The following is a 12,845-nucleotide window of genomic DNA, read 5'->3' as shown; positions in this document are numbered from 1 at the left end:
GCACAAAAATTTGTGCCTCAAATGAGGTATGAACTTTGAAGAGTAATTCTCAAATGACTAAAGTTGAAAAAATGCACACACATGACCTCTATTTATAGCCTAAGTGTCACACAAAATTGAAGGGAAATTTGAATTTCTATTCAAATTTCACTTGAATTTGAAATTGAATGTGGAGCCAAAATTTGACTAATTATGATTAGTAAATTTTAGCTATGGTTCAGCCCACTAATCTAAGATCAAGTCCAAGATTCTTCACTAAGTGTGCTTAGGAGTTGTGAGACATGTAAAGCATGAAGGACATGCACAAAGTGTGACTATATGATGTGGCAACGGGGTGTAGTAAGCAAATGCTCACCTCCCCCTCTAAAATTTAATCAGATTAGGCTTCTCCCAATTCAATTAAATTTATTTCTCAACAAAACATCAAATATTCACTTAATGTATGTGAAATTACAAAACTACCCCTAATACAAAAATTAGTCTAGGTGCCTTAAAATACAAGGGCTGAAAAATCCTACATTTCTAGGGTACCTGATGAGAATCCTGAAACTGGCCAAATAAAGGCCCGAGTGGAGAAGGACAAAGCCCCCGAGTGGAGAAGGATGAAAGCCCAAGTGGAGAAGGACGAAGGCCCAGAGGCAGAGACACTATCAAGACTATTAATTGTTGCTAAAGGCCCAGATTAATTTGAAGGCCCATAATAAATATGTTCTATTTTTTTATTTATATTTTTTTTTGGCCCAAATTGTTTTGAAGGCCTATGTCTATTTTTATCTTTTTGTTCAGATACACTATAAGTATTGGTTTTTGTTTTCAATAAAAGGACTTTTGGGCATGTTGGTTCTTTGTAAAAGTTCCGCAACTCTTAAACTTGCACAAGATCAAAAAGAAAAAAAAACAGAAAACACAACAAACAAATACAGCAGAGCAAGAACCCAAAGATTTACGTGGTTTAGCAATGTGCCTACATCCACGGGAAAGTGCAGCTCCTCATCATCACATTGATCATGAAATTACAAGTTCAATACAAGAAACAACTAGCTTTGATCTCTCATGGTTTCTCTTTTAAGAAAACCTCTCTCAATCACCTAGCTCACTACCTCCCTTTTGAACTCTCTGACTTCTGCAGTTTTTTTCCAGCTTCTCTGTTTTCAGCCTCTTAGAAAATCACCCACTGCATTACATGATCAAGAATATATATGTACACTCTAGCTATATTTTGGTGCCAAAACCAATTCAGTTATAATAACTGAAAACAATTATGACAACACTACTTTAAAGTCTTCTCACTTGTGCCATTTGTGATTTTGAGTCACACACCACAAATCTCCACCTTGACTCTAAATCAGCAAGTGTCTACCTTGTGATTCAGGGCTGCACTTCTACCAATCTGCTTTAGGCATCTTCAAAATTTATCAAGTCCAAGTAGTGCTTGAACTTGACACTAGAGAGGGACTTTGTGAACATATCAGCCAGGTTTTCTTCTGTTGAAACCTTCTCCACCTTCTCCTTCTCAGATTCAATCACATCTCTGATGAAGTGTAGTTTCACATCTATGTGCTTTGTCCTCTCATGGTACATTTGGTGATTTGCTAAGTGAATGACACTTTGACTGTCACAATGAATTGTGACACAAGCTTGTGCTATTCCAAGTTCATTAATCATACCTTTAAGCCAGATTGCTTCCTTCACTCCTTCAGCTAGAGCCATGTATTCTGCTTCAGTTGTTGAAAGAGCAACAATTGATTGTTGATTTGCTTTCCAACTGATTGTTGTACCAAACAAAGTAAACACATATCCTGTTAAGGACTTCCTTGTGTCTACATTTTCTGCAAAATCTGCATCTACATAGCCTGTGACTGCTGCCTCGTGTGCTGTCTTCTTGTACCTTAAACCAACTTTCAAAGATCCATTTAGATACCTTAGTGTCCACTTCACAGCTTCCCAGAATACATAATGGAATCTTGATTGCATTATGATGTAGCTCCTTGTGGAGCTTGTAGGCCTTGGATCTTCTTCATCAATGGAGTCCTTTGCTTCTTAAGAATGGAGAAGGAAGAAAGATGATTGGAGATGCCACTTCAAGGAGAAGATGAGTCAAGAAGAAGCTCACCACTATAGGAAGTCATGGATAAGAACGTGAAGGTAGGAGAAGATGAGTGGAGGGAGAGGGAGAGAAGGGGCACAAAAATTTGTGCCTCAAATGAGGTCTGAACTTTGAAGAGTAATTCTCAAATGACTAAAGTTGAAAAAATGCACACACATGACCTCTATTTATAGCCTAAGTGTCACACAAAATTGAAGGGAAATTTGAATTTCTATTCAAATTTCACTTGAATTTGAAATTGAATGTGGAGCCAAAATTTGACTAATTATGATTAGTAAATTTTAGCTATGGTTCAGCCCACTAATCTAAGATCAAGTCCAAGATTCTTCACTAAGTGTGCTTAGGAGTTGTGAGACATGTAAAGCATGAAGGACATGCACAAAGTGTGACTATATGATGTGGCAACGGGGTGTAGTAAGCAAATGCTCACCTCCCCCTCTAAAATTTAATCAGATTAGGCTTCTCCCAATTCAATTAAATTTATTTCTCAACAAAACATCAAATATTCACTTAATGTATGTGAAATTACAAAACTACCCCTAATACAAAAATTAGTCTAGGTGCCTTAAAATACAAGGGCTGAAAAATCCTACATTTCTAGGGTACCTGATGAGAATCCTGAAACTGGCCAAATAAAGGCCCGAGTGGAGAAGGACAAAGCCCCCGAGTGGAGAAGGATGAAAGCCCAAGTGGAGAAGGACGAAGGCCCAGAGGCAGAGACACTATCAAGACTATTAATTGTTGCTAAAGGCCCAGATTAATTTGAAGGCCCATAATAAATATGTTCTATTTTTTTATTTATATTTTTTTTTGGCCCAAATTGTTTTGAAGGCCTATGTCTATTTTTATCTTTTTGTTCAGATACACTATAAGTATTGGTTTTTGTTTTCAATAAAAGGACTTTTGGGCATGTTGGTTCTTTGTAAAAGTTCCGCAACTCTTAAACTTGCACAAGATCAAAAAGAAAAAAAAACAGAAAACACAACAAACAAATACAGCAGAGCAAGAACCCAAAGATTTACGTGGTTTAGCAATGTGCCTACATCCACGGGAAAGTGCAGCTCCTCATCATCACATTGATCATGAAATTACAAGTTCAATACAAGAAACAACTAGCTTTGATCTCTCATGGTTTCTCTTTTAAGAAAACCTCTCTCAATCACCTAGCTCACTACCTCCCTTTTGAACTCTCTGACTTCTGCAGTTTTTTTCCAGCTTCTCTGTTTTCAGCCTCTTAGAAAATCACCCACTGCATTACATGATCAAGAATATATATGTACACTCTAGCTATATTTTGGTGCCAAAACCAATTCAGTTATAATAACTGAAAACAATTATGACAACACTACTTTAAAGTCTTCTCACTTGTGCCATTTGTGATTTTGAGTCACACACCACAAATCTCCACCTTGACTCTAAATCAGCAAGTGTCTACCTTGTGATTCAGGGCTGCACTTCTACCAATCTGCTTTAGGCATCTTCAAAATTTATCAAGTCCAAGTAGTGCTTGAACTTGACACTAGAGAGGGACTTTGTGAACATATCAGCCAGGTTTTCTTCTGTTGAAACCTTCTCCACCTTCTCCTTCTCAGATTCAATCACATCTCTGATGAAGTGTAGTTTCACATCTATGTGCTTTGTCCTCTCATGGTACATTTGGTGATTTGCTAAGTGAATGACACTTTGACTGTCACAATGAATTGTGACACAAGCTTGTGCTATTCCAAGTTCATTAATCATACCTTTAAGCCAGATTGCTTCCTTCACTCCTTCAGCTAGAGCCATGTATTCTGCTTCAGTTGTTGAAAGAGCAACAATTGATTGTTGATTTGCTTTCCAACTGATTGTTGTACCAAACAAAGTAAACACATATCCTGTTAAGGACTTCCTTGTGTCTACATTTTCTGCAAAATCTGCATCTACATAGCCTGTGACTGCTGCCTCGTGTGCTGTCTTCTTGTACCTTAAACCAACTTTCAAAGATCCATTTAGATACCTTAGTGTCCACTTCACAGCTTCCCAGAATACATAATGGAATCTTGATTGCATTATGATGTAGCTCCTTGTGGAGCTTGTAGGCCTTGGATCTTCTTCATCAATGGAGTCCTTTGCTTCTTAAGAATGGAGAAGGAAGAAAGATGATTGGAGATGCCACTTCAAGGAGAAGATGAGTCAAGAAGAAGCTCACCACTATAGGAAGTCATGGATAAGAACGTGAAGGTAGGAGAAGATGAGTGGAGGGAGAGGGAGAGAAGGGGCACAAAAATTTGTGCCTCAAATGAGGTATGAACTTTGAAGAGTAATTCTCAAATGACTAAAGTTGAAAAAATGCACACACATGACCTCTATTTATAGCCTAAGTGTCACACAAAATTGAAGGGAAATTTGAATTTCTATTCAAATTTCACTTGAATTTGAAATTGAATGTGGAGCCAAAATTTGACTAATTATGATTAGTAAATTTTAGCTATGGTTCAGCCCACTAATCTAAGATCAAGTCCAAGATTCTTCACTAAGTGTGCTTAGGAGTTGTGAGACATGTAAAGCATGAAGGACATGCACAAAGTGTGACTATATGATGTGGCAACGGGGTGTAGTAAGCAAATGCTCACCTCCCCCTCTAAAATTTAATCAGATTAGGCTTCTCCCAATTCAATTAAATTTATTTCTCAACAAAACATCAAATATTCACTTAATGTATGTGAAATTACAAAACTACCCCTAATACAAAAATTAGTCTAGGTGCCTTAAAATACAAGGGCTGAAAAATCCTACATTTCTAGGGTACCTGATGAGAATCCTGAAACTGGCCAAATAAAGGCCCGAGTGGAGAAGGACAAAGCCCCCGAGTGGAGAAGGATGAAAGCCCAAGTGGAGAAGGACGAAGGCCCAGAGGCAGAGACACTATCAAGACTATTAATTGTTGCTAAAGGCCCAGATTAATTTGAAGGCCCATAATAAATATGTTCTATTTTTTTATTTATATTTTTTTTTGGCCCAAATTGTTTTGAAGGCCTATGTCTATTTTTATCTTTTTGTTCAGATACACTATAAGTATTGGTTTTTGTTTTCAATAAAAGGACTTTTGGGCATGTTGGTTCTTTGTAAAAGTTCCGCAACTCTTAAACTTGCACAAGATCAAAAAGAAAAAAAAACAGAAAACACAACAAACAAATACAGCAGAGCAAGAACCCAAAGATTTACGTGGTTTAGCAATGTGCCTACATCCACGGGAAAGTGCAGCTCCTCATCATCACATTGATCATGAAATTACAAGTTCAATACAAGAAACAACTAGCTTTGATCTCTCATGGTTTCTCTTTTAAGAAAACCTCTCTCAATCACCTAGCTCACTACCTCCCTTTTGAACTCTCTGACTTCTGCAGTTTTTTTCCAGCTTCTCTGTTTTCAGCCTCTTAGAAAATCACCCACTGCATTACATGATCAAGAATATATATGTACACTCTAGCTATATTTTGGTGCCAAAACCAATTCAGTTATAATAACTGAAAACAATTATGACAACACTACTTTAAAGTCTTCTCACTTGTGCCATTTGTGATTTTGAGTCACACACCACAAATCTCCACCTTGACTCTAAATCAGCAAGTGTCTACCTTGTGATTCAGGGCTGCACTTCTACCAATCTGCTTTAGGCATCTTCAAAATTTATCAAGTCCAAGTAGTGCTTGAACTTGACACTAGAGAGGGACTTTGTGAACATATCAGCCAGGTTTTCTTCTGTTGAAACCTTCTCCACCTTCTCCTTCTCAGATTCAATCACATCTCTGATGAAGTGTAGTTTCACATCTATGTGCTTTGTCCTCTCATGGTACATTTGGTGATTTGCTAAGTGAATGACACTTTGACTGTCACAATGAATTGTGACACAAGCTTGTGCTATTCCAAGTTCATTAATCATACCTTTAAGCCAGATTGCTTCCTTCACTCCTTCAGCTAGAGCCATGTATTCTGCTTCAGTTGTTGAAAGAGCAACAACTGATTGTTGATTTGCTTTCCAACTGATTGTTGTACCAAACAAAGTAAACACATATCCTGTTAAGGACTTCCTTGTGTCTACATTTTCTGCAAAATCTGCATCTACATAGCCTGTGACTGCTGCCTCGTGTGCTGTCTTCTTGTACCTTAAACCAACTTTCAAAGATCCATTTAGATACCTTAGTGTCCACTTCACAGCTTCCCAGTGTGCGCTGCCAGGATCTCCCATGAATATGCTTATAATACTTATAGCATGAGCTAAGTCAGGTCTGCTGCAAACCATTCCATACATTATGCTTCCAACACCACTGGCATAGGGTGTTTGATTCATTTTAGACCTTTCTTCATCTGTTTCTGGTGCTTGAATAACAAATAGCTTTGTATGATGACCAAGTGGTGTGCTAACAGGTTTGCTTTGATGCATCCTAAACCTCTCCACCACTTTCTTGAGGTAATTGCTTTGGGACAATAATAGTTCACCCTTTGCTCTATCCCTATGAATATCAATCCCGAGTATCCTCCTAGCTGACCCTAGATCTTTCATCTCAAATTCTATGTTTAAGCTTTCTTTGAGTTGCCTAATCTCCTCCTTGTTGGCACTTGCTATGAGGATGTCATCCACATACAAGAGAAGGTAAAAAACACACACTTTCCCTTTTTTTCAAGATATATACACAGCTGTCATATCTGTTTCTAATGAAGCCATATCTGATCAAGAACTCATCAAATTTCAGGTACCACATTCGAGGACTTTGCTTCAGTCCATACAAAGATTTTTTCAGCAAGCACACCTTGTTTTCCCCTTTTTCAAAACCTTCAGGCTGGTTCATGTAAATGGTTTCCTTCAGATTTCCATGGAGAAAAGTTGTTTTAACATCCAGCTGTTCAAGTTCCAAGTCATATTGATTTACCAGACCAAGTATGATTCTTATTGAGCAATGCTTCACAACTGGTGAAAAAATCTCATTGTAATCAATTCCTTCAACCTGTGTAAAGCCTTTTGCTACCAATCTTGCCTTGAATCTAGGCCTTTCTACTCCTGGAATGCCTTCTTTCTTCTTGAAAATCCACTTACATCCTACAACCTTCTGCTTCTTAGGTTGATCCACAAGTATCCAGGTCTTGTTCTTTCTCAAAGATTCCATTTCTTCACTCATTGCTTGAAGCCACAGCTGGCTGTCTTCACTTTCAATTGCTTCCCTCCAGGTCTTTGGTTCTGAATTTTGAATCTCCTCAGCAACACTCAAGGCATAGCAAATAATATCAGCACGACCATACCTCTTTGGAGGCTTTATCACCCTTTTTTTCTCTATCTCTAGTCAATTGATAATTGGACAAGTCATGCTGAGTAACCAGCTCTTCATTATCTCTAGCTTCTCCTTGATCAGTGAGATCAATAGCATCTCCACTGCCATGATCTAAAATTTCAGAATGCTCCACCTCAAAATTGGTACTCTCACCATTTGAGCTGTTATCTTTCTGCTCCTTATTTAGCATTGCCATTTTGCTCTCATCAAAGGTCACATCCCTGCTGATGATACATCTTGTCTCACCCGATTCTAATTTCCACAGCTTGTACCCTTTAACTCCTTCAGGATAGCCAATGAAAACACACTTTACAGCCCTTGCATCCAGCTTTCCTTGTTTAACATGAGCAAAGGCCAGCGATCCAAACACCTTTAATTCTGAATAATCAGGTGGTTTACCACTCCAAGCTTCCATTGGTGTCTTGAAATCTAAGGTTGATGAAGGACATCTATTAATCAAATATGTTGTCATGTTTGCAGCTTCTCCCCAAAAGGTCTTTGGCAGTCTTGCACTTAGAAGCATGCACCTCACTCTTTCCAAAATGGTCCTATTCATTCTTTCTGCCAAACCATTCTGTTGTGGAGTGTGAGGGACTGTTTTATGCCTTTTGAAGCCTATTTTCCTGCAAAACTCATTGAACTGCTCTGAAACAAACTCCAGGCCATTGTCAGTTCTTAAAACTTTTAATTTTGTACCAAGTTGATTTCCAACAAGAGTATGCCATTCTTTGAATTTTTGAAAAGCTTTCGACTTATTTTTCAAAACATAAAGCCATACTCTTCTTGAGAAATCATCTATGATGGTGAGAAAGTATGAGCTTCCACCATGAGTTTTTACTCTAGATGGTCCCCATAAATCTGAATGCACATACTCAAAAGGCCTAGATGAAACATGAATACACGTGCCAAAGCTTATTCTATGGGATTTACCAAGCACACAATGATCACAAAATTCAAGTTTATCTAGTTTATCACCACCTAACAGATTTTGTTTCTCAAGTTCATGTAATCCTCTTTCACTAACATGACCTAATCTCAAATGCCAAAGTTTTGTTTTATCAATCAATGTATTACTAGCTATCAATGCATGTCCAACAATGGTGGAACCTTCAAGAATAAACAAGCCATTACTTTTATTCTTGTTACCCTTAGCTATGATTAAAGATCCATTTGAAATCTTAAGAACACCATTTAAAATTCTAGTTGAATATCATGGATCATCAAACATGTTTATGGAAATAAGATTTCTTTTGAGTTCTGGAATGTACCTTACATTTTTCAGTAGATACTCTCTATTATCAAACATCTTTAATCTCACAGTTCCAATGCCTTGTACCTTGCAGTGGTAGTTGTGTCTCCTAGCAATACAGCTCCTGCTGGTTTCAGTTCCAAGGTTTCAAAATAGTCCTTTCTTGGGCTGCTGTGATATGAGCATCCAGAATCCATAATCCATTTTGTTTGTGTTTTGGTATTAGAAGCTACTAAAACACCTGCACTCTGATAACCTTCAGAGGCTTCAACTATGTCAACAGAGTCCAAAGATCCTTTCTTGATCTTGTCAGGGCAGTCTTTCTTGAAATGACCAGTTTTGTGACAATTAAAGCATTTGAACTTTGTTTTCTGGCCATTCTTTGAATCCCTTGACCTTGATCTGGACTTCTTTCCTCTTGTTCCCTTCTTTTCACTCCTTCCCCTTGAAATATTCAGGCTTTCACCATTATCCTCAGATTTGGAGTCTTGCTGTTTTTGCATCTCCTTGGTCCTTATTGAGGTCTGAACTTCTTCTAGGGTAATGCCTTGATCTTTGCCATAAAGAATTGCATCCTTGAAATGTTCAAAGGATTTTGGTAAGGAATTTAGAAGCAAGAGAGCTTTATCCTTCTCTTTAAGCTTTACTTCAATATTTTCCAAATCATCAAGAATCTTGTTGAAATCAGTCAATTGTTCAGTGGCTGTTCTTGACTCTGTCATCTTGAAGGTGTACAGTTGTTGCTTCAAGCATAGCCAATTTACAAGGGACTTTGTCATATACAATGACTCCAGTTTCAACCACATTGAGGCTGCTGTCTTTTCTCTTGCAACTTCTCTTAAAGCTTTATCTCCAAGGCATAGAATGATTGCACTTCAGGCTTTAGCAATCATCTCTGATTTCTCCTTTGAGCTTAGAGATTCAGACATCTTTTCTTCTCCTTTAAGAGCTTCTGCACAGCCATGTTGAATCAAGATTTCTTCCATCTTGATTCTCCATAACCCGAAGTCATTTTCCCCCTGAAAACTTCTCTATATCATACTTTGTTGTTCCCATCTTTCTTGATCTTGATCCTTTTTTTTCCCCACAGACGGCACCACTTGTTGGTTCTTTGTAAAAGTTCTGCAACTCTTAAACCTGCACAAGATCAAAAAGAAAAGAAAAAAATAGAAAACACAGCAAACAAATACAGCAGAGCAAGAACCCAAAGATTTACGTGGTTCGACAATGTGCCTACATCCACGGGAAAGTGCAGCTCCTCATCATCACATTGATCATGAAATTACATGTTCAATACAAGCAACATCTAGCTTTGATCTCTCTTGGTTTCTCTTTTAAGAAAACCTCTCTCAATCACCTAGCTCACTACCTCCATTTTGAACTCTCTGACTTCTGCAGTTTTTTTCCAGCTTCTCTGTTTTCAGCCTCTTAGAAAACCACCCACTGCATTACATGATCAAGAATATATATGTACACTCTAGCTATGTTTTGGTGCCAAAACCAATTCAGTTATAATAACTGAAAACAATCATGACAACACTACTTTAAAGTCATCTCACTTGTGCCATTTGTGATTTTGAGTCACACACCAGAAGGCATTTGATAAAATTTGGTGAGAGCTTCTCTCTGGGTTCCTTGTTGAACCAATCTCAGACTTATCAAGGTAATCCTTGTGGCGTCTACCCTGACTTATCTTCCTTCACCGGAAGTGGCGTCTACCCTGACTTATTTTCCTACACTGAAAGTGGCGTCATCCAAATCTCCATAGCCTGTATCAAACGTTCCGCCCCATAAGGTTCACATCATCTGGTATCAGAGCTTCGGCTCTTGATACAGGTTCTATCCTATCCTATTATTTTTCTTTGTAATTTGTCCAGGTTCGTGTTTTGTCCTTGTTCTGTTATTTGTTTTCTTATTTGCGTCTTGTTGCGTTTTTGTTCTTGTTCTTGTCACGTTTTTGTTCTTGTGTCTTTCAGACTTTGTGTAAAAAAAAAAAGTTGCAAAAATTTTGAAAAAAAAAGTGGGTGTTTGATCTTTGAACACGAAATTGAGGCATTTAGAGGTGTTTTTTTTTGGAAAGAAAATCGTGGATCAAATCCCTTTATCTAGATTCTCCTCTGAATTCTGAGCGTTTTGATATATAGTGGGCCTCCAACGGACAACCGTAGCAAAAGTTATGAGCATTTGAAGTTTACTTGTCATATATGTTATCTTATCTGTTATCCTATCTGTTATCTTATTTGTTTTCATATCTTTTATCCAAATTAAATATAATTTGTTATCCAAATCTGATATTTTATCCAAATCTAATCTGTTATCCAAATCAAATCCAATCTGTTATCCAAATCAAGTCTAATATGTTATCCAAATCAAATCCAATCTGCTATCCAAATCAAGTCTAATCTGTTAACCATAATAAAATCTGATTTGTTATCCAAATTAAATCTACTACACAGTCTATGATAATTAAGCTATCTTTCCTTTTATATACCTTGTGTGTCTAATTTGATTCATCCAGGAACTTAAGAGAAAGTGAGTGGTAAAAGGCAAGAGTGAAAACATCACACGAAAGCCTATATTGAGAGCATCAAACACGAGTGAACTACCATCAAAGAGAGAAACATGTGAGTAGAGTGTGGTGAGGTCCTGAATCTTTTTTTAAATTACTGCAAAATTCTTTGTTCCTTAATCATGGCAGGAGCTGGTGACAATGGTGGTGTATATCATCAACTGGACGGATCTCAACGCTTATTACTAGACGCGATGACTACACAAATGCAACGTTTGCTGAATTGTAACAATGAAGAGCTCTACAGGAGAATAGCCAAATCTTCTTTGTTTATTCTTAAACCTCTATCCCCTAAAGAAGTGTGTGATGACCAAATCAGAATGAGAGAAAAGAGAGAACAAGAGAAAGAAAATAGTGAGGCACCACAGAGAAATAGGAAAAAGATGAGTGATACACCCGAGGGAAAGAGTGATACACATAAGAGAGAGAGTGATACACATGAGAGAAAATTTAATTATTTTGTAGAGGCGAGTGAAGTGAGGAAAATGTTACCTGCTTATGAACCACTCTATCTACAGTATTGCAAAGACAATAAAATTTCTACTGATAATTCAAATGAGTTTACTATTTCTATTTCACCTAGTGTTCAACCCTTATTGCAAGAATTTAAAAATGTCTTTCCTAAGAAGATTCCTCATGCACTACCACCTACAAGAAGCATAGAACATCAAGTTGATCTCCTTCCAGAAGCTTCACTGCCTAACAGGCCAACTTACAACAGCAAGCCCCAAGAGACTCAGCATAAGGATGCACAGGCCAAAGTTGAGTATGTGAAAAGATTGTATGACCAAGTGAAGGTGCAAATTGCAAAGAAGAATGAAAGCTATGCCAAGCAAGCCAACAAGAAAAGGAAGGAAGTGGTACTTGAACCCAATGATGATCCTGGACTTTTGAGGGCAAATGTTTTCCAAGAAGGAGGGAATGATGAGAATCCTGAAACTGGCCAAATATAGGTTAATGGCCCAAGTGGAGAAGGACAAAGCCCCCGAGTGGAGAAGGATGAAGGCCCAAGTGGAGAAGGACGAAGACCCAGAGGCAGAGACACTATCAAGACTATTAATTGTTGCTGAAGGCCCAAATTAATTTGAAGGCTCGTAATAAATATGTTCTATTTTTTATTTATAATTTTTTTGACCCAAATTGTTTTGAAGACCCATGTCTATTTTTATCTTTTTGTTCAGATACACTATAAGTATTGGTTTTTGTTTTCAATAAAAGGACTTTTGGACATTTGATAAAATTTGGTGAGAGCTTCTCTTTGGGTTCCTTGTTGAACCAATCTCAGACTTATCAAGGGAATCCTTGTGGCGTCTATCCTGACTTATCTTCCTTCACCGGAAGTGGCGTCTACCCTGACTTATCTTCCTACACTGGAAGTGGCGTCATCCAAATCTCCGTAACCTGTATCAAACATTCCGCCCTGTAAGGTTCACATCAATACCCTACCTACATTATGGAGCCCTAAATACAAGGCCCAAAAATATTGAAATCATAATCTAATATGTACAAAGATAAGTTGGCTAATACTTAACCCATGAGCCCAAAATCTATCCTAAGACTCATGAGAACCCTTGGGCCTTCTCTTACCTCTTTGGCCTAATCTTCTTGGAGTCT

Source organism: Glycine soja, chromosome 9 (genome assembly GCF_004193775.1).
Source record: "Glycine soja cultivar W05 chromosome 9, ASM419377v2, whole genome shotgun sequence".
In the NCBI taxonomy this organism is placed as follows: domain Eukaryota; kingdom Viridiplantae; phylum Streptophyta; class Magnoliopsida; order Fabales; family Fabaceae; genus Glycine; species Glycine soja.
This window is presented reverse-complemented; position numbering follows the sequence as displayed.